Source organism: Mirounga angustirostris, unplaced genomic scaffold (assembly GCF_029215605.1).
Source record: "Mirounga angustirostris isolate CCGP_5_RB_7025 unplaced genomic scaffold, mMirAng1.0.hap1 SCAF_4, whole genome shotgun sequence".
Classification (NCBI taxonomy): domain Eukaryota; kingdom Metazoa; phylum Chordata; class Mammalia; order Carnivora; family Phocidae; genus Mirounga; species Mirounga angustirostris.
Window position 1 is genome coordinate 35,978,430 of NW_026991712.1, and position 25,760 is coordinate 36,004,189.

Genomic DNA, 25,760 nt, shown 5'->3' on the forward strand with positions numbered 1-25,760 from the left:
GTAAAATGCCTATACAGAAAGAGTTCTTCTGTAGATTCATGCCAACCTGAGAGAATCACTAATGCCTGCCATGAGCCTACAAAATTGCACCAGACTTGCTCAACATTTTCATTAGCAACTTGGATAAAGTATAGAAATTGCGCTTATCAAATTTATAGATGGCAGAAAGCTGGGGGGGGGGTGGATAGCTAATACTGCAAATGAGAGAATCATGATCTAGAATGATCTTGACAGATGAGAATAACAGGCCAGAGCCAACAAGATGAAATTTAATAATGACCATGGTAAAATCCTATTACTCTGGTTACACAAGTAAGTACAATTAGGAACACCCTGCTTAAGAGCATAAGACACAATGTAGAAACCTAGGAAATGCATTAGATCCATTGATATAGTCAGTCTCCTACAGATTGAGTTCAAAATGAGAATTATGCAACAACAGCAAAATGACCTCCTGTACTTCTCCAACTGGCTCCCTGACCTATACCTCTCCAAAGCTGAAGCTACCCTATTTCATCCAATCTGAGATGCCATTGATTGTAAGATGCACATGCTTAGTACCGCTGAGAAAGAGGGAAGGAATGCCATCAAAAAAACTAGGACACAATACTTTCATATCACTTAGCATTTTTATTTTATAATAATTGAAAGAACTTTTTGAACTTTAATAGCTCTTTGAGGAAGATGTGGTGGTTGTTGCAGATCCTGACTCGCAGCTTTTAGCTCTTGCCCAGGAACAGGCTTCTAAGGAGGTTTTTAAGGACACCAGAAAGATACCCATGGAGCCAGAGAGGAGGGATTCACCACACTAGAGTCACACTAGATTCACACTAACCAGCCACAATGGAAAAGCCCTGCAGACCGTGTCAGTGGACTTGATTGGAAGCACAAAGGAAAAGAACCTCAAAGTGAAAGGACTTAGTCTTCCACCAAGATTCTTGGAATCACTACGAGAAAAATCTTTCATGCTGCATGTTCTAGGGCTTGGGATTATTTCCAGATGAGAATCCACAAGCGATCATGGATTTGGCCATTTCTTCCAAGATTGTTCAGCAGATTACTTCCATCAGTATCGAGCCAGGAGTGCAGGTTGGAGTCACTATTGCTGATGCTTAAATTAGCTTTTTAAATTAATTGATTATGAGTTACTAAAAAAAAAAAACTTCGACAGATCCTATCACATCAATTGTGCATAGTACAGAAGGAAAATATAAGAGAAACAAATAGGTTAAAGTATTCCCCCAGATGTCTCATTTGGAGTCCAATCTTCTGAAATGCATTTCACTTCAAAGTTAGGTATGCGTGTATGTATGTATGTCTTGTTTTTCCAAGCACAATTGTCCTCTGTGCCACCAGGAGTGTCAGTTACGCAAAATTTATTTTTTTTTTAATTTTTAATGATTTTATCTATTTGAGAGAGAGAGTGCACACATGAATGGGGGGAGGGGCAGAGAGAGAGGGAGAGGGAGAAGCAGACTCCCTGCTGAGCAGGGAGCCCAATGCGGGGCTCAATCCCAGGACCCTGAGATCATGACCTAAGCCAAAGTCAGACACTTAACTGGCTGAACCACCCAGGTGCCCTTATGCAGGATTTATTTAAAGAGTTCTTCCAAGAATTTTCTTCCAAGCCAATGACTCCACTCTCTACCCCAAGTTTTAATACAGGTCCTTTCTTGGTCTTCTTAGAAGGTGTCAACAGAGGATTTCAGAAAACAACCAGCATTTTTCTACTTCCTGAAATGGTCCTTAAATTGTCTATTGAATGAAAAGTTGCTGAGTTGCTGTTGTCCATTTGTGCCATTAGAAACCTCAAGCAGGTTGGTACATGGGCAGGCAGCCACTGCTACATGTTGTCTGTTGCCTGGCCAGCAGCAATTATAAGATACCATTGTTCAGAAGATGAATCTTAATTTCAGAGATGTTAAATGTGAAAAGATGTGTATCTAGGGATCAATACATTTCTGTAATTATGCGTTACCTGCAGGTTGGAACCCATCCAAACTTTGGGATCTGTACTGTCCCATGACAAGGGAAGTTCAAGGGACTCTTACATCGATGGATTTAATAGTCACAGTTCTGTCTTGTCTGGTGTAACTTAATCTAATAACCCATAATTTTGCTAAGAGAAGAATGTGAATCCTCAGCTTTCCAGGCAGGGGCATGAGTTAGGCAGCTGGAGAGTGACTTTCGCTAACTGACAATCAATAGCCCACCTCAGTGTGTCTTCCCAGTCCTTTACACCTCATGGAATGGGCAGTAGTCATCACATACTCGATAACAATCTTTCCTGGAATGTGTGGTGATGAAGTTGGGGATTTCCAGACAACAGGATGCCTCTCTTAAAAATATTCTAGTGAAGAGCATAAATATTGAACTCAGGCTGAGTTGGGTTCTATTCTGACACCTACTAGATATATGATCTTGGCCGAGCTCACCTTGCTAAGCTTCAACATCCCTGTTGGTATAGTACTCCATTGGTATGATAATAATTATCACTATTAAATATGATAATGTATATAAAATGCTGAACATCATGCCTGACACATACAGTGAATGAACAATAAATGGTGTACCAGAATGAATTTCAGATGGATCAAAGATTTAAATGTAAAAAGTGAAATAATAAAAATAGTTGAAGATGATATGGGAGATTGTTTTTATGTCAGAATGGAGAAGGCTTTTCTAAATATGATATATGTGAAGAAGGAGGAGAAAGAGAAGCAAAAAAGCCCAAAATGAGAAGATGGATACATTTGACTACTCAAACACCAAAACTTTCTATGTAGAAAAATATACCATAAACAAAGTAGACAGCCGAAATTACCACCTGGAAAAAAAGCAGTTGTACCATATAACAGAAAGGGTTAATTTCCTTAAAATATAAAGATCTTCTAGAAACCAACAAGGAAAACACCCTTAGACTAATTGGAAGTTTTGCAAAGGATATTTAAAAGAAATATAAATTGCTCTTATACACATAAAAAGATGCTTAAAATCATAAGAAAAGAAATGAAGTAGATAAATAAAAACTACAACAAGCTATTTGGCTTCTGCTCCCTTCCTCCAACAATGTGTTATACCCACCTGCTAGGACCTCTGCCCACTAACAAGTGTAGGTTCAGGTTCTTCCTCACCCTGCTGCTCTTCACCTTGGACTCCCTCTCTTGCCTCCTTCTAGGAACCCCCACTGAATGTAAGCCCATTGAGGAAGGAAAGGCTTGCTCCTCCACTGGCCCCAGGACTTCCCCTTAGCTTCCAGGTTCTGAAGATGCTAGACTGGCTCTCCCCAGTGAGGACGGAGCTCTAACTAGGATAGAGCTTAAAAACGTGTTTTGTTTTGTTTTTACGTAGTACTGAGTCCATATTCAGGGAGCAATACTCTGGAATATTCTGCACTGATCAACCCACGTTCCTTTCTTAGATAAAGGGCTGTGCATTGAAAGGAGGACAGCCACCTGGGGGGTAGGTATTGAAACTATGTCATTGAGGAAGCAGATGAAGGAACTGAGGATGTGAGGTTTTTGGGGAAACTACTGGAAGGAAACACAGCTGTCCTAGAGCAGGTGAGGGGCTGTCTGTCCTAGGAGGTGGGTTAGGCTTGCCGAGTACTGAAAGCAGAACTCAGGGCAAAGGGTAGAAGCCCTTGGAGAAGATTCACTAAACTTCAGAACAATCAGAGCTTGCTAAAAATGGAATGAATGCCTGAAAAGGGAATGACTTTTCTCTAGCTAGACATATACAAGCAAATGATGGATGACAGACTTTAAGGGAGAAATCCTTTTCAGAGAGGCTACCACTGGCCAACCTAAGATCTCTCTGTCTCTCAGTCTGTCTCTGTCTCTCTCTCGCGCGCACACACATGCCAGTCTTTGTTTCCCCTTGTTTAATGTCAGTCTTCTCAAACTAGAATGGAACCTTTTGGAGATGAGGTACTTGGCCCGTTCTCTTCATTGCTGCTATATCCCCATGATTTAGGACGTGCTTGGCACATAGCAGGCATTCACCGCTGAATGGATGAATGATCAGAGGTCATTGTAAGAGACTCTGCCTGGGGTGAGTAGTGGGTCTGATTATCTCTGGGTGCCTCCCAGCTCTAGAATCTTAAGGGTTTATAAGTCCTATGACGTGTGCCCTATGGCCCCAGACACTTGGAACCACCTTGGCTGGAGAAGCACGTGACTGAGAAGATCATCAAGGCCAAGTGTTCAGATTTCTAAATAGGTGCAGAATGCCTGTGGCCAGTGCCGAGCAGGGACACGATGACTGTTGGCAGTGGGGGGTGGAGGGTGGCTTCCGTGAAGGGAAGGATTTGAGACATGAGCTACAGAGAGGCGGACTTGGGTCTGGGTGGGAACCTCAACCTTTGAGCAAGTTGCTTAATATCTCTGAGGCTAAGTTTCCTCATTTATAAAAACCTCACGAAGTCATTGTGGAAATGAAATGTGGCGGCTCACTGGGCTCTGGCCAATCACAGAAATATGTTGCTCAGGGCTGGCTCCCCTCCCGGTAACTGCTGTTGTGCTATTTAACTTGAGTTTTGACCAGGTGAGGTTTTCTAAATAGGGATGTGTAAAAAGGACTTGCCAAGTAGAGGACAGGACCTCTGCAAAGGCTTGCGGGCCAGAAAGCAAAAATTATACTGGACTTCTGACACCAAGGTCAGAAGCAGGGAGTCCAGACCCAAACTGCGTGGGTTCAGATCCTGGCTCTCACTTACTAACTGGGTGACCTTGGGTAAGTTACTTAACCTCTCTGTGCCTCAATATCCTCATCTGCAAAATGGGGCTAATAGCAGTCCTTATGCTACAGGTTGTTATGAGGACTGAATGAGTTATGAAATGTAAAACACGATGAGCACTCTGCATGTGTTAGCTATTAGGGTTATTATGTACTCTGAAGAAAGTCTACCCATATCTGTGTGGTTACAGAGGAGGAGGGAGATGTGGGAAGGTAGGGTGAAACCAAACATGAGTGCCGTCAGAGTGTAAGCTCTGCCCCACATGGGCTTTTCACATGTGTAAGTCTGGGCCCACCTTCAAGGCCCATCCCATCCCCCCACAGAAAGCCTCTCCCAACTGCCCCACTCCCTGGGTTCCTGGAGCACCTTGGATTGGCACTTTCCATGTACTACCCCGTACGGTCATGTACGTTTTCATATTCTGTCTCCCCAACTCAACTGTGAATTCATGGAGGGAGGAAAGACAATGCCTGTCACAGGCCACAGTTAATCCAGTCTCTTTCCACTATGTCCTGCCATGAGTGTGAGCAGGGTCTGTGGTTGGGTAAGAACAGCCTTGGAATCAGGCAGTCCTGCGTTTGAATCCCAGCTCTCTTACTTTTAGATACATGACCGCTTCACCTTACTAGACCTCTGTTTCATCATCTATAAAATGGAGACAGTATTATCACCTACCTCATAGGGCTTTTGTAGAGATGGAGATAATGCATGAAAAGTATTTAGCACAGAGCCTGTGGTCATAGTAAACATTGGGTAAGTGGTAGCTTTGATTATGCTCAAGACAAAAGAGAACATTGCTAAGAAATGATTATATCAGAAGCAGAGTCTGATGCAATGGATTGGGCAGGGGGAGCCAGGTGAGGCCCCCACTGCAATAGTCCAGCATTGAAGGGACTTTTGATCTATCGCCTTTGGCCCGTGCCTCTCCACCCCCAAAAGTGGAAGCACTGGTCATTCAATCCCATGAAAATACAGTCTTAGTTTCAGTAACAAAATTATAAGTACCTACTATGAACTGTATCAATATTAATTTCCTGGTTGGGACATTGTGCTATAGTAATGCAAGAAGTTACCATTGAGGGAAACTGAGTAAAAGGTATATGGGATCTCTATTATTTTTTATAACTGAATGTAAACATACAGTTATCTCAAAAATCATTTAAAAATAAGTACCTAGAGGCGCCTGGGTGGTGTGGTCGGTTGAGCATCCAACTCTTAATCTCAGCTCAGGTCTTGATCTCAGGGTCGTGGGTTCGAGCCCTGCATTAAGCTCCATACCCAGCATGGAGCCTACTTAAAAATAAATAAATAAATAAATAAATAAATAAATAAATAAATAAATAAATGTATCTAAATTAACTCTTATTTTTCATGCCCCCCTTTGATAGCCTTCTTCCTCCATAACTCCCTTTCCATAGGTCTTGATTATCCCTGTGTCCTGCACACAATAGCACTTAGATTAAGTAATATCGATGCCCCACCAAAAACATGGTGAGAAAAAAAATAATGGATTATAAATGAGTGTTTGTGATGTGCCAGAATGGCTCGAAATACTTTATATGTAATAACTCTTTTAATCTTTACAATAATCCTTGGGGTTTTTGTAATACTCGGGGTTTTTATAATCCTCCTACAAATGAGAAAAATCAGGCTTCGAAAAATTAAATAGCCTGCTCAAGGTCATGCAGTAGAGCCAAGACTAAGTTTACTGGGCTCTAAAGCCTCATTGGCCACTATTCTTTGTAGATCTCATAAAATCTGAGAGTTCAATCATTAAAAACAACATTTTAAGATGTATTTTTGATAACCATTGGGGTTTCCTTTATCTGTGCTCAACAGATTTTGTAGACAGACACCCAGGAATCATACAACATTAAGGAATAGTAAACCCAATTTCTCGCCTCTGTCAAGCCTTTGCCCAAATGTCTCCTTGTCCATGAGACCTTCTGTGACCAATGTATTAAATGCTTGCGACCCCCTACACACACCTACCCCTGCTAGGTGACCAATTGTCCCCGTTTGCCAGGAACTGAAGAGGTTCCTAGAATATAAGTCTTTTCACTTTTTAAAAAATTTTTTAAATATTTTATTTATTTATTTCAGAGACAGAGAGAGCGCACAAGCAGGGGGAGGGGCAGAGGGAGAAGCAGGCTCCCTGCTGAGCAAGGAGTCCGATGCAGGACTCTATCCCAGGACCCTGGGATCATACCCTGAGCCGAAGGCAGACGCTTAACCAACTGAGCCACCCAGGTGCCCCAAGGCTTTTCACTTTTTTTTTTTTTAAAGATTTTATTTATTTATTTGAGAGAGAGAATGAGATAGAGAGAGCATGAGAGGGGGGAGGGTCAGAGGGAGAAGCAGACTCCCTGCCGAGCAGGGAGCTCGATGCGGGACTCGATCCCGGGACTTCAGGATCACGACCTGAGCCGAAGGCAGTCGCTTAACCAACTGAGCCACCCAGGCGCCCCAAGGCTTTTCACTTTTAAAATCAGTACAGTCCCTGGAAAACCTGGAGGAGCTGGTCCCCCTACCTTGTTACCTTATCTTCCTGCCCTGCAAGTCAGGCAGACATCTAGGGGCAGAACATTCCAAGCAGAGGCAATAGCAAGTACCAGGCCTTGAGGCAAAATGTGCTTGGTAAATTGAAGAAAGAGCAAGGAGGTGAGTGTGGCTAGTGAGGGGTAAACAGGAGAGAGCATGGTAGGTAATTAAGACAGAGAGTGAGGGGAGGAGGCGGGTCATGTAATACCTTGTAGTCTCAGTAATGGCTTTGGATTCTACCTTGACTAAGAACAGAAGCCACTGGAGGGTTTGAGTAAAGCACTAACATGATCAGACTTGCATTTAAAAAGGATCCATATATTGATAATAAATTGGGGTGGTGGGGATGCAGGAGCAGGATAAGGGCAGAAGCAGGATGAACAGTTTGGAGGCTATTGCAGTCATCCAGGTTGAAAGATGGTGACTTGGACCAGGAGGATGGAAGTGGATATAGTGAAAAGTGGTTAGAATCAGGATAGCTTCAAAGGCAGAGCTGGATTGGCCGATGGATTGGACGTGGGGTATAAAAGAAAAAGAGGAGTCAAAAGTGATTCTAAGATGTTTGGCCTGAGCCCCTGGTGGAATGGAGCTGCCGTGTGGAGAAGACCAGGGGAGGAGCAGGTTCAAGGGCACAAGTCAAGAGCTCAGTGTGGGACGGGTGAGTTTGAGACTCTTATTAGCATGCAAATGAAATGTTGAGTGGCCGCTGTAGGTAGGTCAGTTGGGGGTTCCTCAGAGGGATCCAGGTTAGAGACAAAGAACCAGAGTCATCACAAAGAGGTGACTTTCCCCAGCATGTGAGAGGATGAGAACACCCGGGGAATGTGTTGATGGAGAAGAGAAGAGGCCCAAGGGCTGAGCCTGGGGTCCCTCCATTGCTTAGCAGGAGGGAAGAATAGGAGGAATGAACAAGGGAAACCAAGAATAACTGGGCAGTGGGTGGGAAGATGGCCAAGAGAAAGGTCAAGCAACAGGGTTCTCAGAAGGAGGAAGAGAACTGCCATGTCCAATGAAGACGCTGAAATGAGTACCGAGAAAAGACTTTGGCATCTTTTTTTTTTCACTATTGGTTTTAAGGTTTCTTTTTCTTTTTTTCCCCTTTTTTAAAAATTTAAATTAAATTAATTAACATACAATGTATTATTGGTTTCAGAAGTAGAGGTCTGTGATCCATCATTCTTATGTAACACCCAGTGCTCATGACAGCAAGTACCCTCCTTCATGTCCATCACCCAGTTACCCCCCTCCCCTCCAGCAAGCCTCAGTTCGTTTCCTGTGATTAAGAGTCTCTTATCGTTTGTCTCCCTCTCTGATTTCGTCTTGTTTTGTATATTTTTTAACTTTTTTTCCTTCTCTTCCTCTATGATCCTCTGTTTTGTTTCTTTTTTTTTTTTTTAAGATTTTATTTATTTTTTAGAGAGCCAGCGAGAGAGAAACAGCATGAGAGGGGAGAGGGTCAGAGGGAGAAGCAGGCTCCCCGCTGAGCCGGGAGCCCGATGTGGGACTCAATCCCAGGACCCCGGGATCATGACCTGAGCCACATAAGGCAGACGCTTAACCATCTGAGCCACCCAGGCGCCCCCCCTCTGTTTTGTTTCTTAAATGCCACATATGAGTGAGATCATATGATAATTAAGGCTTTGGCATCTTGCTGTCTGCCATGTGGCTTCTTTGGCTGAATGATGGTCACTGATGACCTTGGTGGGAGCTGTTTTTGTGGAGTTCTGGGCATGACAGCCTGAGGAGACTGGGTGTCTCCACAAAAAGAGAGTGGGCTAAATGCATCAGCTCAAACAGAAATGGAACATTACTAGAGAAACTGGTGAACCCCTAATATAAAGTCTGGAGTGTGGCAAATAGTAATGGACCAATCTTAGTTTCTTGGTTTTGACAAAGGACTATAATAATGTAAAATGTTGACATTAGGAGTAACTGGGTAAGAGATTTGGGGGAGCTGTCTGTCTTATCTTTGCAACTTCTCTGTAAATCTAAAGTTATTCCAAACCAAAGAGTTGAGGCAGAGGCGGAGGAGAAAGAGGAAATGGAGAGCGAGCAATGACAAGGACTAGCAAACACAGACATCTCTCTCAAGACCGAATAGTTGGTCTATGGATGACTGTTGGGCTCTGTGGAAGTTCTACCATGAAAACTTCCAACTTTCAGCTATTTGGCCAAGAATCTATTTCCCTACTTTAAAGCAAATACTCCTATAGAAGGTAATCCATGAATCATCATTAGTCCTTTATACTTTAGTGTAGATGAGTTTATCGGATACTCCTCTGAAAGCAAGCGGAGCAAGAAGGCAGGAAGTCGGAGTTCCCTTCCTTCACAACTTAGTCTAGGACGAGACGTCTTGAGTGAGGCACCATATGCAGGTGGTGCCTTTCTTTACATCATTCTTTACATCACACAAGTATAAACGCCTATCATTCTTAAGCCTGTTTCTTTTCTCTTTCTTTTTTTTTCTTAAAATGGCTGCTTTTACAAAATTAGCAAAAATTGGGGCAGAAACTTGTTTCTCCCTTGGTTACGAGTGCCTTTAGGAAGTTGCATTTTTACTATTTTGCTTCTGGCAGTAACCCAAGGGTAATTCACTTCAGAAAACCGTATCTGAGGCCCCATATGGTGTTGCTTCGTCAGAGGATGATGGTGGGAATGGCAGGCTCTCTGAAAATTACATGTTCTTGCCTTATCTCGCTGTCACAGATCCTTAAACTTTTTACTTCCCCTGTTATTCAGGCAGAGTGTATTAGATTCCTGGGAGTAGAAGAGAAACTCATAACAAGGTGAGATCTTATATTTAAAGAAGCTGTTCTCTGCATCCTTTTTTCTGAGTCAAATATCATACTTGGAACTTTATCATCCAACATTAATAAATGTCTTACGAATGAAAGCAATAAATCTATATTGAACTAACTGTTTTTTAAATAAGAAAGTTCACAGTGTTACAAGCAACCAAATTATGACTTTTCAAGGATAAAATTATACTTAAATAATTTTGATTTAATTCATCGAAGCAAAAACTTGAACTTCTGAAGGCAGAGGGAAATACATGCTAGCTAATTAGTAACTGTGCAATTCCTACTAAACTTTAAAATATAATTGAGTTCGTTATTATATATGAAATCCTTATCTCCATAAAATGTGCAGTGTTGTTTTTTATTAGAAAAAAATCCAACCATAGTATCATTTTTCAATTTATAATGTTGTAATGGGGCCTTTTTGATCTTTGCATACCAAAGTTCTCCTCGGCTTATGAGGCCTGTCATTGCCTTCAAGACCAACTTATAGAAAAATGAGAACCTGCCCAAAATCTCATTAAAGAGAAACACAAAACCTTTTATGTTGATTGGATGTTCAGCCTAAAATCACAGTGCTAACGGAACCAAGGATCCTTGTTTCAACTGTAATTTAAAATGCTATGTTTTTACCTGGAAAGGAAAGGGGTCCTTAGCTTGCCTTCACACACTGATCAGAAGGTTCCTTTGGCTTGGGTGGTTAGGAAGGACCCCTCTGGAAAAGTGACATTTAAGCTGAGACTGAGCTTATTTTCATTTTGCACTGGGCTCTGCAAACTGTAGCCAGTTCTGCTTGGTATGGAGTAGTGCTTTGTGGAATATTTGTTCTGTGGATGACAAGAAGGAGCCAGCTGTGCAGATGGATATGCCAGGCAGACGGACCAGCAAGTACCAAGACCTTGCAGTGGGAAAGAGCTCAGCATGTATAAGCTGGGCTGCCATACTGCACATTTCCAGGGGGCATCATTTACCCTGCAGCCTACTGAATGCCCCTCTTGGAGTTCCACAGTGTACAACCCACACATCTGCACATGGTGGCCCTGTGTTCAAGAAAGAGAAAAGTCAGTATGGATAGATCATTACAAGGTGGAAGAGAGCTAGGGCAGGCAGATTATTACAAGGGAGAGGAGAGCTGTATAACATGAGATGGGACAGTCAGACAGGGGCCAGATCGCATACATCCTCATAGACCATGGGGATGAGCTTGGATTTTATTCTGAGATAAGAAGGAACACAGATAAGTTTTAAGCAGATGAAAGACATGATCCAATTTACTTATAAGACAACTCCAGCTTCAATGTAGAAAATGGGTGGAGGGGGTCAAATAGTCCACATCGGGAGAGTGTCATGATGGCTTGGACTTTGGTGGTAGCAGCAGAAAGTGAAGTGTGAGCTGATTCAGTATATATTTTAGAACCAGTAGTAGTATTTACTAGTGGTATTTCAGCCTGGTTTCTGCTGACAACTACTGACCTTTGTTCTATGTCATAGGAAATCACTAAATTCTCAAGGTCATCCAACATGTTGAAATTGACAGAGTCCTGTCAATTGTCTGTTTCACCTGTTACAAGTGTGCACAGCTGCATAACATATCTCAGTCTATTCGATCTAGATTTTGAAGTTATGCTCTTATATGAGACAAGGAATGTGGAATGGGTGAATATGTTTGTTTTGGGTTATCAAGAGTATTTCATAATAATAGGAAATAAAATCATAAAAAATAAAACTATCGACAGTACTCAAGACAGGAACTGCTGTATTGTAATGACTGTGTTCCCATGGGGATCTCACAAGATATACAAAAACCTGGGGCCACTTTACCATCAGCACATGACTCAGGATTGACAATGAGCCCATTGGTAGATGGTAGATGGCAGATGGTAGACTCTGCCTGTAGGTGCAGAGTCCTTCCAACAGGCAAAAATATTCACCAGGAGCAGGATGCTGGAAGCTGCCATAGAATTCAGCTAACTCGAAAGCCCCCTGATGCACTGTTGTCAAAGATTTAGGAATATAAAATAATAAAAATCAAATTGAGCATTTTGGCGATAAGTGACTTTGTATGGTGCCAACTCCAAGATCAACCTCAAAACCAACAGGCAGCCTAGAGCATAAGATCACTTCGGTGGGCTTTGTCCTTGACCCAGGGGTCCACCACCTTTAGCAAATCAAGCTGCCTACACTTCAAAAATTTGTGGCAGGTAAGATCAGCAGTGTCGTGGATTTGCACTTGAGTCAGTCTTTCTAGTCATCAGCCTCCTCTTTCCAGCAGTGGGCTGACAGACATGTGGGTAGAGGGGTGTGACAACTATTTTGCATGGCTCTGAAGCTGGGATGCAGGGCAAGGTACACCACAAGGACAAAGGCGACAGGACTGTGGAATGCTTGGGAAGAAAAAAAAAAGCCCATAAACCAAGCTGGTGTGTCACAATTAGACTCCGGGTGGCTCAGCTCAAGCAAACAGGAGGCAGAAAGAACCTTGATAATTTTGGAAACTAGTCCTACAGATGGACAGAGGGCCACAATCCAGAGGACAATTTTTATAGCCCAGCCTGGTATCAGGGAGAATGCTGAGGCTTTCTGTATAGGCATAGTCTTGGGAAGAGAGCAACAGTGGCTGCCGGGGCCCCTTCTAATGGGAAGACGAGACCCAGAACGGCACAGCTAGTCCTGGCTCTGCCACCAGCTATGGCACCCTGGGCATATCCTTTAAGCTGAGTCTCAGTTTTTCTCATTTGTCACCAGTGATCGCTTCTGACCATTGGTCCTATGCGTTACTGCTGCAGCATTTGGCACGAGCATCTGCCCTGACCTAAAGGCTCCTTCCTTCTTCCTTGACCTCTCTAATCTCCTGGTCTCTGCCCTTCCTATCGCTCTGATCAATCTTTATTTATTTCTCTTCCAGTGCTCACCTCTGATCCCTCTTTTCATGTCACACAGGGCAGTCCTACTCCTATCCAAGCTCCAACTACCATGGAATTGGCCAAGTCTCTGTCTCTAGCACCAACCCTCCCCAGGGTCCTTGGACAAGTATTTCCAATTGCCTACAGAATTGTATGTCTACCTGGATATTCTTCAGTCATCTCAAATTCATTACGTTTAGTATCAAGGCTATATTCTCCTCCCCTTTCGCTTCCCCTAGAATCTCTGCCCCATTAATGTGATCAGTGTCTACTTACCAAGAAACCTAGGAGCTGTCCGCTTCTCCTTCTTCTCTCACCATAAGATTAAAACAGTCACCAAAAGAGAATCTATTTCTCAAATCCTACATTCCTTTCTCTCCAAAATATACCCATTGCTTTAGCTCTGCCCCTCACTTTTTTGCCTGTCCCAACACAATAATGACAAAGGCTATTAATTCTCTGCCGGAATTCATTCCTTGATTTTTCTTTAGTAGAGAACCTCTAGTTTTAGCTGGATATAAGCTGCCCAGTTAGGGACTACATTTCCCAAGGTTCCCTACAGCTGGGTAAACCATGTGGCCACATGACTATGTTCAGGCCAATTGGAGGTCAGCAGAAGTGATGCATTCAACTCATAGGCATTTTTTTGAAAAGGAAATGGTTTGCCCTCTTCTGACTTTCTTTCCACCTTCCCATAGGCTGGTCACACAGTTTTGACCTGATTGATGGGGACATGGTCCTAGGTGAGTGTCTCTCACACTTGAGTGTTCATCAGAATCACCTGAAGTGCTTATTAAAACACAGGTTGCTGGATCCCATCCATATTCATTTCTAATGAATTCCCTGGTGAAACTGATGCTGCTGAGAACCACTGTCCTGGGGGATAGTAGATCAATAAGATTCAAAGGACCCTGGGTCCCTGAGTGGCCTCATAGAGTAGTGCCATCTCTGTGGCCCTTGACCACTCACTTTTTGACACTTTTGGACCACACACGTTCAGAAAGAACAAAACTCTCTTGTTTGTGTCTTACTTTGAGTTTCTGTGTCACAGAAATGTAGTGTACACCCAGATAATACACCCTCTAGTCCATCCTTCATGATTCAACTCACAAGATCTTTTCAAACCATAAGTCTGACATGGTATTCCCCTGCTTTAAATTCCCCGAATCTTTCCTTTTGCCTAGCACAACTTCACTCAACCAGGATGTCCTGAGAAATGATGAGACCTGGAATACTGGGGGAAAGGGTGAGAATTCTCAGTGGCAAGCTGGGAATTGGGCATGACATCTTCTTATGTTCCTCAGATTTTCAAAATCTGAGTCCTCCCAAAGGAGAAGGTATACAGTGAATATCTCATCAGGGCAGGTAATAATAACTAGTATCCTGAACTATATGCCAGGCATATAATCCCCCAGTTACCCCATGAGGGATCTATGACTAATATTTCCATTTTGCCGGCGAAGGGACAGAAATGCAGATGTAAGGGAAGACACAGAGGCAAGGACCTGCCATGCCCCTATCACCAGGCAGCGTCCTCTCTCAGGGTCTGCCCAGCTGCAAGACCCACATCATCCGAGTTCACGTCCTGCCTGGGCGTCTGGTGACTGGGCACGGTGGGGATGCAAGCCTGGCCATTTCAGCTTGAAACAGGACAGCTGGGACAGGCCGTCCTCAATCCAGAGCTTCCCTGAGACTCTGTGGGGCGGCTCTTTGACTCCTTCCTCTGGCCAACCCTGCTTCCTCCTTCTTCCCCTCCTAGGCATTGATTCCATCTTGCATTCCAGATTCTGTCTAAGGGTCTGCTTCCAGAGAACTCAGCCTGCAACCTGCCTGAAGCTGTGTAGCCAGCAAGTGGTAGAGTTACACTTTGGACACAACCAACCTGCCCAGTTCCGCAGCAGGCTGCCAAATCTGCTCAGGAGGCATTCGGTTCCTTAGGGTGGCATTCAAAGCCCTTTATAATTTGATTCCAATCATCTTTGCTCACCTTACTTGGCACCACACCCCATGACCGGCTCTGTTCCAGCGTCCTACCGAGCATTCGTTCAAGTGGTATTTTGACTGGAATGCCCTCCCTCCTCTGAAGAAGTTCCTCCCAAGTTGAGCGCAGACATCACCTCCTCTGTGGAGCCTCTCTGAGACTCCCAGAGAGTCACAAACCATACAGAGTAGTTGAATGCAGCCTGGAGTCCTTGGGTTCTGAGTTCAAATTCCAGCTCCATGACAGAGCTGTGCGACATGGACAGAATTACGTAAGTCCATCTCCTACCTATAATATGGGACGAGTAATATCTACTTCACTGGGTTGTGAAGGAAATAAAATCTGTGAATCACCTAGCCTCATGCTCCTCAACCTTTAATGGACACAGAGGTATCCCGAATGTCTTGTGAAAATGCAGATTCTGAATCAGTGGGTCTGGGGTGGGGCCCAAGATTCTGCATTTCTACCAAGCTCCCCGGTACCATAAGAGCTGGGGGTCTTCGGACCACACGTGGAGTAGTAAGGCCCTAGCCCAGGACCTGGCCCTTCGAGACCCTCAGTGACATTTCCTTCTCTCTGCCCACTCTACTCCCCCCTCTGGGTGCCTGTAACATTTTGCTCCTGCCACTTGGACGCTGCTCACCACATCATCCTTTAGTGAGCTGCTGTATCCGTGTCTCCCACTAGGCTGTGAGCAATTTGAGGGTAGAAACTGTACAACCCTCCCCACGAGATCCTCCATGCCTTGCATCGGGCCAGGTATATAAAAAGGGATCACTAAATGTTTGATGAACTAAGGCCGTCAACTGGAAATAAAAATATCAACTCTGCCCGTCTCAACAAGTTGTTGTCAGGAGCAAATGTGATAATTTGGGAGAGCGAGCACGGAAACGTATCCTGTGGCACAAATATAAAGTATTATTATCCATCAGCTTTCTACTCCGCCGCTGCTCAGACTCATGCAGCTGAAGCATGTTTGCTGTGGCAGTCGCTCGGGCTCTGATGATTATACAAACTCAGACTCATCTGTAGTTTAAAAATAAACCAAATTCTCTTCGGGCTAACAACTGTGGCACTCTCTGCCTATGGGAAGAACGTAATTATAATGATGCAAATGAAGAGTGTATCTTTCATCCATCCATCCATCGGTCGGTTAATCCTGAAGCAGGCACCGAGCACCTCTCAGCAGGTGGCGCTGGGCTTTCTCATCGACCTCCCTGAACTGAGCGAGTAATAGCAATCAGCCTTAGCTCATGCCCCCTGGAAGGTGGCGAGGTGGCTGGAGGAAGGTGAGGCCAGAAGTAGGGTCGATGTGAGAGCAGAGGAACGAGGCGGGAGACCAGGAGGAAGGCACCCGTGTCCCTCTTGAGGAGGGGCCTGGGGCATGAGGTGGGGTGTTTCGAGTGCCTTTACACGGTGAGTGGGCATGCCCCACCCCTGCCATCAGCAGATGGTTCCAGGAATGTTGGGAGGGCCTGTGCCTTCAAGCTAGTCACTTGGATGGAACTCATTCAGAAAAAAGTCTATACTTGAGAGCTCACGCAGCGATTCACCTGAAACACATTCAAGTATGTTTTCCTTTTGTGTTGCAAATGATGATGGCAGGCAGGCCACCCCCAAGGGCTCTGCCAGCCTTGCCCTACTCCTTGGTGGTGGTGGTGGGGTGGTGGTGACGGCAGAGGGGTGGCTCAAGGGGGTCGGGATGAGAAGACCCCGTGTAATGCTTCGGTTTCTCTGAGCAAGTGCAAGGTTTGAGTCAGTTATTTCTAAGTAGGGATGGGAGGGGAAGAAGGTTAATGTGAAGGCAAACTTCCTAAAATTCAGCAACCTGGGGACCTTTACTAAGGTGTGGCTCGTGTGACAGTTTCATAGAGATCAAGAATAAGTGCCTACAAACCAATAAAATAATATTTAAAAAATAATTTTGGTGATAATGAGATAAAGTTCATGGCAAAGAAAAATTTTAAGAAACCGGATACAAAGCGAGATATTAAGAATGTTCAAAATAAGTTGACTACGTATATATATATTGTTCACAAAAATATTAATTCTGGTTATACTTGAGTGATTTTAATTTTCATGTTTATTTTTTCTGTATTTTTTCCTAATTAATATGTATTATTCTATTACATGGGAAAATGTTTTCCTCAAAAATAAAAAGGTTAGAGGGCGCATGGGTGGCTCAGTTGGTTAAGCGACTGCCTTCGGCTCAGGTCATGATCCTGGAGTCCCTGGATCGAGTCCCGCATCGGGCTCCCTGTTCGGCAGGGAGTCTGCTTCTCCCTCTGACACCCTCCCGCCTCTCATGTGCTCTCTCTCATTCTCTCTCTCTCAAATAAATAAATAAAATCTTTAAAAAATAAATAAATAAATAAAATAAAAAGGTTAGAAATAAATGAATGTACCAAAAGATTAGTAGTAAGTGTGAATTATGGGGTCACGAATATTTCATATTTCTTTATTTTACTTTTTATATGTTCTAGATGTTCTATATGAATACATATTGCTTTTATAATTTAAAATTTTAAGTTTTCAGGCGCCTGGGTGGCTCAGTTGGTTAAGCGACTGCCTTCGGCTCAGGTCATGATCCTGGAATCCCAGGATCGAGTCCCGCATCGGGCTCCCTGCTCGGCAGGGAGTCTGCTTCTCCTTCTGACCCTCCTCCCTCTCATGCTCTCTGTCTCTCATTCTCTCTCTCTCAAATAAATAAATAAAATCTTTAAAAAAATAAAAAATAAAATATAAAATTTTAAATTTTCTTTAAAAAAAAAGATTTTATTTGAGAGAGTGTGTGTGTAAGCAGGTGGAAGGGCAGAGGGAGAGCAAGAAACAGACTCCCTGCTGAGCAGGGAGCTGAACAATGACAATGCAGGGCTCGATCCCAGGACCCTGAGCTCATGACCTGAGCTGAAGGCAGAGGCTTAACCAACTGAACCCCTAAAATTTTAAGTTTTCTTGAAGTATATAATAGCAGCTGCAAATTAGGAAAGTTCATGTTGCCCAGTTCTAAACCTCACAATGATCCCTGATTCCTTTCTCTTTTACCCCCTGCACCTAACTTATCAGCAAGCTGATTAACTCTGTCTCCCAAACAGATCCAGAATCTCATCATTTCTCGCCTTCCACCTCTAGCTTCGCCTGGCTCAAGCCGGGCACCTGAATTTTACTGCAATAACCTCCTGATGTCTTTGATTCCATTCTCTGCCCTCTACAATCTCTTCTCCACATCATAGCCAAAGAGAGCTATTGATCCATTAATAAGGTCATGTCTGTCTTCTATCTAGAACCTTCAGTGGCTCACTATTGCCCTTACAGTAAAATCCAGACTCCTCACCCCAGTCGGAGGCCATCTCTCCAGCCTCCTCCCCCAACCTTCCTTCCCCTTGCTCACTTCACTCCAGCCATTGTCCTACTTGTTTTCTCAGCTTAGGAAGAGCTTGCATTTGCTATTCCCTCTGCCTTAGAATGCTCATCCCACAGACCTTCAAATGCCACTTTCTTCTCCTCAATCAGGTCTTCGCTTAAATAATACTTCCTCAGAGAGGCCTTTGCTGACCATCCTAATCTAAAGTAGCCTGCACGTTCTCTCTAACTCGTCACTCTGGTTTTGATTTCGTTTTTTTGTAATACCTGATATTTTCTATTTTCTAGCTGCTTGCATCAGAAAGCAAAGAGGAATGGCCTCCTCCTTCTTATTCACCCCTATATTCCTAAGAACCTAGAACAGAGCCCAACACACAGGGCTTTTAGAATAAAAGCCAATATTTTAGAATAAATTAGAGGTGGGAAGGGGTGGCTAATGGAATTCCAAGTCTAGGCTCATCAAGGCAAAGGAAAGCAAAATTCTTTCTTGACGTTTCCGAGTGACTTCGTGGAAAAGGTAGAACATATAGGGAGGTACACAGTTCCCACAAACTGGCTCCAACCTACCCTTTTAGCCATCTTTTCCAATATTTCCAGACACTTTCTTTAAACCTTTCCCTGGAGCATCCTTACTCTCTTATCACTGAGTTCCTGCATTCGCATCATCAACCCTTTAATCTCTTGATCTCTGGTCAAACTTCGGGAACAGCCTACATAACAGCCGTGGAAGCCCATAAACCCCCTTCCCCTCCCAGCACTCAGTCCTGGAACACTCATGGTTCCACAAGAAAACGGAGTCTTCCCTGCACCACCTTTCCCCACTGCTCCACGGAGGCAACGCTGGTGTGGGCGTCCCTGAGCAGCAGTGCAAGATTGTTACACTTCGGGTTGGTGGTGTCTGTTTTTCTAGAACCTGTGCGTAAGGAGAACCATGGCAGGTGAAAGTCCTGCCTTTTGGTGGTGTTCCCTGAGGACTTTGCATTTAATAACCAAGTCTGTGCCATCAGGTAGACATACAATTTTAAATGTATTCGATGCAATAATATATGTACATAGACCATTAAACCCTGGATGATCCCCTAGGTCCTTTTTCCTAGACACAGCCACTATTACCAGTTTGAGAGACGATCCTTTAATTCATGGGATTTAGTTATGGTTACTGGTTAAGAAGTTCCAGGACTGCAAATATTTTCTCTACCCTTCCCACATTTTTGACCATCACAAAGACTCTCTGTAATGAATATAAGATACAAAATCTAGAGATCGTTTGCTGATATTTTTTAAAGATTTTATTTATTTATTTGAGAGAGAGAGAGAGTACAAGCTCAGGATGGGGCAAAGGGAGCAAGAGAAGCGGACTCCCGCTGAGCAGGGAGCCCCATGTGGGACTCGATCCCAGGACCCCGGGATCACGACCTGAGCCAAAGGCAGACGCTTAACCGATGGAGTCACCCAGGCGCCCTGTTTGCCGATGTTTAATTCAAATTCTAACCAGGCACTGCCTGACTCTTTGAGGTCCTACATGGGCCTGTGCTGTTTGCTGCAGTTGGACAAATTTCTAGATAAACTAGAATCCAGAACAGAATCCAAACCTAGGTTCCAGAATAAGCTCTACACCTAGGCCGATAACACCGCTCTGATGATGTCAGAGATTAAAAGATTCACTGTAGCCTAATACGACCCACATGGGCTTTCTGCAACAGGCACAACTCCCTCTGCTTTGCTCTAAGGTGCTGTGGGGTCACACAGGGCCGTATAGACAGCATGTGCTAACAGGCCTGGATTTAAAGCCCAGGTCTCTGTGTAAACTGTGTGCCCTTGGACGTGTTGCTTAACTTCTCTGAGGCTTCTTCCTCCAGTGTGAAGTCAGAACAATATCTACCTCATAGGGTTGTTGTAAGGGTTAAATGTAATAATATGTGTGAATGGCTCTCACCAAGTAAGCATTCCCTAGTTCGTTAAAGAACTGAGGATCCATTTAAAACTCAGATGACCTCCCCCAAGAATGTCTTATGAGCTTGGGCCCACCCAGCTCTGGGACATCAGCATTGCTGGTTTCTCCAAGAGTGAGTCTCTCGTCCTGTTTGGAGCCAGACCCTGTGTGAGTGATCCCATCATCTACCCCCTCCTAGCCCCTCCAGGACCCCTTTCCATCATTAACTTTTTCTCCCCTGTGTCTGAAGTCTCTCTAGTCCATTGGCTCTTTGCTTCCAGGCTTGTTCAAGTCTTTCATACCAAAAACAAAAGGTCCATCAGTGAATCTTGTGTTCTCTACCACCTCCTGCTCTTTTGCCTTCTAACAAACTTAAAGAGCCTAGGTAAGAGGTCACACCCTGTGGGCTGGACCAGAACTTCCAGAATCTGCTCGAAGCTATAGGCTAAGTAGACCTCCCTTTTCCTTCCATGTTGGTGGTAAATGGGGAAGACTTTGGATCCCAGCTGAGGCCTGGAGCAGGGTGGGGAGGACCCAACAGTGATGAAGGGAAGGGGCCTACTTCTTCATTTTTCCCTGCTTTTAAGAGCCCAGGGAGATTTGAGATGAAAGACCAGCCTTCCTTTAGAATAATTCTACACACCGTTTTAATTGAGTTCAAATTTGACCCAGGAGAGGAGGACATCCTGGGCGCCCCCCTTCACCTTGAAGTTAGAGGACTGCATTTTAGATAGGTCCAAAGTCACATTCTCTGTCTCTCTTCCAGAAAACCCCTCATTGTCCAGTGGGGGTGCAGCAGGAACAAGCCTGGACCCCATGGGAATAATGGGGAATCTCATATTTAATAATATTATGACTCTCTAGACCCCAGAAATTGGGGGGCTAGGCAAAGTATGAGGAAATCAGAACAGGGGCACTACCTAAAGAGGGATGGGGCTCAGGAAAGCATGCTGATTCAGAGGGTTGACAGATGGTCTCGCTCTTGTTCCCCAGCGAGATTGGCTCAATGGATGCTATAATCATTTCTGTGGAGCCCCCTGGGTTGTTGCTTCCCCCATGGGAAGGGATCTCTGGTGAAATGAGAGACTGGAATCATCCACAAGTGGAGGGAAGCAAAAAGATGCAGAGGGTTAGAAGTGTCTAGTGAAAGTGGAGTGACATTGGGGAAAGGATCACCCCTGAATCCTCTACCGGTATCTGTCTTAGGGGTTCTCCAGTCTACTTTAGGGTTCTTGCTTTCAATCACTTGGCTCCCAGGCAAGAGGGAAGGCAGGAAGAAAAGGCACCCCCCTGAAATGACTGTGGTCTACACCAGCATCTCAGGATGGAGAAGCTCAGCAAGCCATGTGAAAGAATGATCACACTCTGTCTTCACCTCCTCCCCATTTCTTCACTCCTGCACACCCGGAGGACCATCGTGCCCAGGGTTACTAAAGACTCCCTTTGTGCAGAATCCAATGGGCACTTTCAAGTTCTTATTTCCTGGATCTCTCTTAAGAGTTGCCCCCTTTCCTTGAAATTGTTCCCTTGACTCCTGAAGCTCTTCCATTCTGCTTCTCCTTTTCTGGTTTCAGGACTTTTGTTCCTCTTCACAGATTCTTCCTCTGCCTCCCCACTAAAAGTTGCTGCCTAGAAATTTTTCCTTGGACCACTGTCCTCTGTCTTGCCTGGGCAAGCTCATCCAGTCTCAGACTTTAACGACCACATCTATGGGGAGAACTTACAAATCTTTAAGTCTAGCACTGACTTTTCCTCTTGAGAACCCAGAAACTATATAAAACTGAATCCTGAACATCTCTGCTTGGAAATCTCACACACACCTCAAAATTAGCATTTTCAAAACTAACATTATGTTCACTCTACGTAATCCCTCACCTCTTAGTTTCTAGAAAACAAACCCTGGGATGCCCTCCCCTCTGTTTCATATGTGAATTCATGGCACTGCTATCTACTTGGATACCCAAACCAGAACCTGGGTGTCCCTCCTAGCCTTCTATCTCCCTTATCGAAGCTTCCTTTTGACATTGTGTGTCCAAACATTAAATCCTGCTGGTATTTGCTTCTGAAATGTTTCTTTTGCACTACAGTAATTCATAACTATCTTTTCTTTTGGACTGTAGCCTCCTAACTGCCTCTGGCTTAGCTCCTTCTTGAAATCATATTGAACCCTAGAGCTGGAGTGGCAAAACCAAATTTGCCCTGTCATTCTCTTGCTTTAAAAACTCAAATGACTCCCTTTTACCCAGGAGATTCAAGACTCTCCTTGATGTAACCCTTATCTATTTCTCCAGCCATCCCACAACTTAAATTTGTTATTCCCACAACTCACCATGCTAATTCTCTTCTCTGTGCCCTGGATTATGCTGGGAATGCTCTGCACATCTCTGTTTATCTGCAAACCTTTACTCAGCCTTTTAAGATATACCTCAGATGTTATCATCTCTGAGTACCCTCCCCCGGACCCTCAGGGTGGGCTGTGGCTCCCTATCATCATACCCTGTTACCACGTGTCCTGGGAAATAATGGGAAAGACTAGCAGTCTCCGGGGATGTCCCCTTAGTGAAGGTACCAGTCCCAGCTCTGGTAGGAGTACTCAACCTGGCAGATCCTGAAACCTGATTTCATCAGCATGTTGAGAACAGAGCCACCTCTTAGTGGCTGACTCGAATTAACTAACTTTCTTAAAAAACGAATAAAGTCAAAATATCAACAGATTAATTACATAAGAACTAGAACTTTCCTAAGGACTGGTTTCCCCAGAGTGTGAGAGACCAGTGTGTTCTTTCCCTGCAAAGAGACCTACCCCTGGAGGTGAACAAGAATCAGAACGACGGCAGCTAGATAAATCAAGCAACTCACGGAATCAGGCTAAAAAAATGTGATACCCCTACCCCCATGTCGGGAATGGGCTTGCCATTGGAAATCTGTTCATTAATGTCCCCTCTCCACGGGCCGAAGCTGGGGTAGTCACTGCCCAAGCTAGCCTCTGTCATCCCCTTTTGCCTTCCCTGGCTGACCAACACCCCCTTCCCCTGCCTCCTGGTCTGGGTGCTCCCTCTCATTACTCTTTTATTGAAGTGACTGAAGAGGCCTGTTAGCGAAGGCCATCCTTTCAGCTTTTGCGTTGATCCTTTAAGTGTGGATTTCAGAGTTTAAGGACTCGACCTTATTTCCAGGTCCTTGAGGGAGGCCTCTCTGTAGCAGCCAAATAGAAACTAGGAACCTTTATCTGTCATTATGAGAGGCAGGGGCCCAGGGCCTGGCACGGGAGGCAGGCTGAGGGGATCGAGAGACTGGGACAGCCTCGGGCTGTCTGTATTCTGTGGGTCTAGCACACAAAGGATGTTTAATACATGGCTGATGAACTAAACTGAATTGCATAAACTGAATCAGATATGTTAGGATCATTTCATTTATTCTTAGGTCTCTGCGATTAGGCACTATCCCAGATCTCTCTTTCACTCTGTTTCTCTCCGTTTTTCATAGAGGTTCATTCTCACTTCCCCATCTCGCTAACTCTGATGTGCAGAGCTCTCAAAGGCCTGTGCCGCAGGCTGCCCTTTCCTCTCCAGGTTCAGTCCCTCGGAAGCATTCACACCATTTCACGCATTCACACCATTTCACACACCACCGCTGTGCTATCCCCTCGGGCTGCAGCCCCCCCCCCCGCCCCCCGCCGAAGGCTCCAGCATCCATACTCGACAGGACCACCCTACACTCTCTACCCTCTTCATTCCTTCTCGCCCAGCCCACCGCCAACTGTCTGACCTCGTTCCGTCTGTGAAGGATCTCACCAGTCTCTCTCACTTTGGCTCCCACTCCTACTCTTACTGATGCCCCTGAGTCTCTCTTGCATCTGTTGCATCTTGCATCCAGTCAACACCTCACTCATGTTTAACATCTCAATTCCTGGGCAGTTGGGATTGGCTCCCAACTCTTCTCTACCTCAGTCTCTCCCTCTGATCCAACCACAGCTCGGGTTAATTTTCCTAGGACAGCACTACAGTCCTGACAGAGAGGGCAACACTGCAGAACGAACTGCCGAGAACATCACGTCACCCTGTTTCACTGGTCCAGGCACCACTCCCAACAACAGGGAGTTTTCACAGGCCCCTCCCCACGGGGTCCACCAGCCCACCTTATCCTTACCCTTGAGCTCAGCTCCCCTCTCTCCCTGTTTGCCTTGATTTTTCTCCCCTTCCCTCTCAGGCTGCCCTCTGGAACTCAAAGTTTATTCTTGTCAGTCATGTCAAGCCATTTGACTCCTAACTCATTCTTGCCATGCCCTCAGGACTACCTTTTGACAATCAAAATGGCCTGAGAAAGTGCTGTGCTAAGTCCAGGTCTTTAGCCAGAGGCAGTTTTTTCTCCTAAAAGAAGTTCTGTTGACTGCTTTTAATCTTAACTATGTATTTTTTCTTCCCACTGCAGGGCGATGAAGGATCAAAGAGGTTCAGACCACAGTGGGTTATCAAGGAGACCTGGCCTGGGCCAGGCCTATAGGCAGGAGATTAGGGCCTCCAGAGGCTCCCTGAGTACACGGGAATCCTGAGAGAGGGAAAGCACCAGCTTTGAAGCAGGTGGCAAGAAGAAAGTATATAGAACTGGAATCTGGCTGGCTACCCTCCCAGAGAAAAAGCTGAACCCTGCCTTTTGGGTGCCACTAGAGAGAGAAGGCAAGAATTGGAAGACCCAGAGGCCAAGAGACACTCTGATCACACAGAAACCTCCTAGCTAAGAAGGTAAACCCAGACATTTCTTGGGAAGGTGTTCCTAGATTTGCTTGGGATGACATAATTGTTTTCTTAGTGAATATGCATCTCTCAATCCTGGGAAGATTTAGAATTAAATAGAGAGATAATGAAGGAAATCAAACCTCATGGTGTTATATTTTTGTTTAAGAATCTACATATTTGGTATTTTAAATGTCTCTAATGTGTGATGTTTTAAATACTCCTCATATTTAATAATATTTAATAGAAACATTCTTGATGTTTAATAAAGTATCTGAAAATTAACCTTGCAATGCAGATTTAAAGTATGTAACTGACTAATTATTAAGACTTTTGATTTTAAGTTAAAAATCCTTTTAAAGTTTATACACTATATTGGAACTTTTAAGAAAACTTACCGCTTACCGGATGTGTTTATTAGTTTTATGAGAATTACTTAAGAATTTGGGAGGCTTTGTTAATCAGAAAATTGATGTGTTTGGGAAAAAATATTCAAATTATTAAATTAATAAACGCAGTTTAAAATGATTAACCAAGTGAAGCAGACATCAATTTACTAGCTTTATAAATTGAATAATAAATGGATATATTTAATGTAAAAGCTTAAGCACAAATTTTGAATTTGAAAGTAATGAATATTAAGTTTTAAAAACCAAAGTAACTTCTAAATAATCATTCCAGGGTAAAAAGTCTTAATGCATTTTTAAAGTCCTTTCCTTTTCCTTTTCTTTTCTTACGACACCCATAGAGAAAGTTCACAAAGAAATATT

The 25,760-nt window shown here is 44.2% G+C and overlaps 1 long non-coding RNA gene across 3 annotated transcripts in view; it reads left to right on the plus strand.

Annotated features, from left to right (window-relative positions):
- Window positions 1-25,522, plus strand: part of LOC123858836 (uncharacterized) — a 103,055-nt gene extending 77,533 nt beyond the window's left edge. For all 3 annotated transcript variants that reach the window (XR_008507652.2, XR_010410570.1, XR_006794247.1), the window contains one exon: window positions 24,689-25,522. This is a non-coding gene — a long non-coding RNA (uncharacterized LOC123858836). The remainder of the gene's footprint in view (window positions 1-24,688) is intronic.
- The last annotated feature ends 238 nt before the right edge of the window (window positions 25,523-25,760 follow it).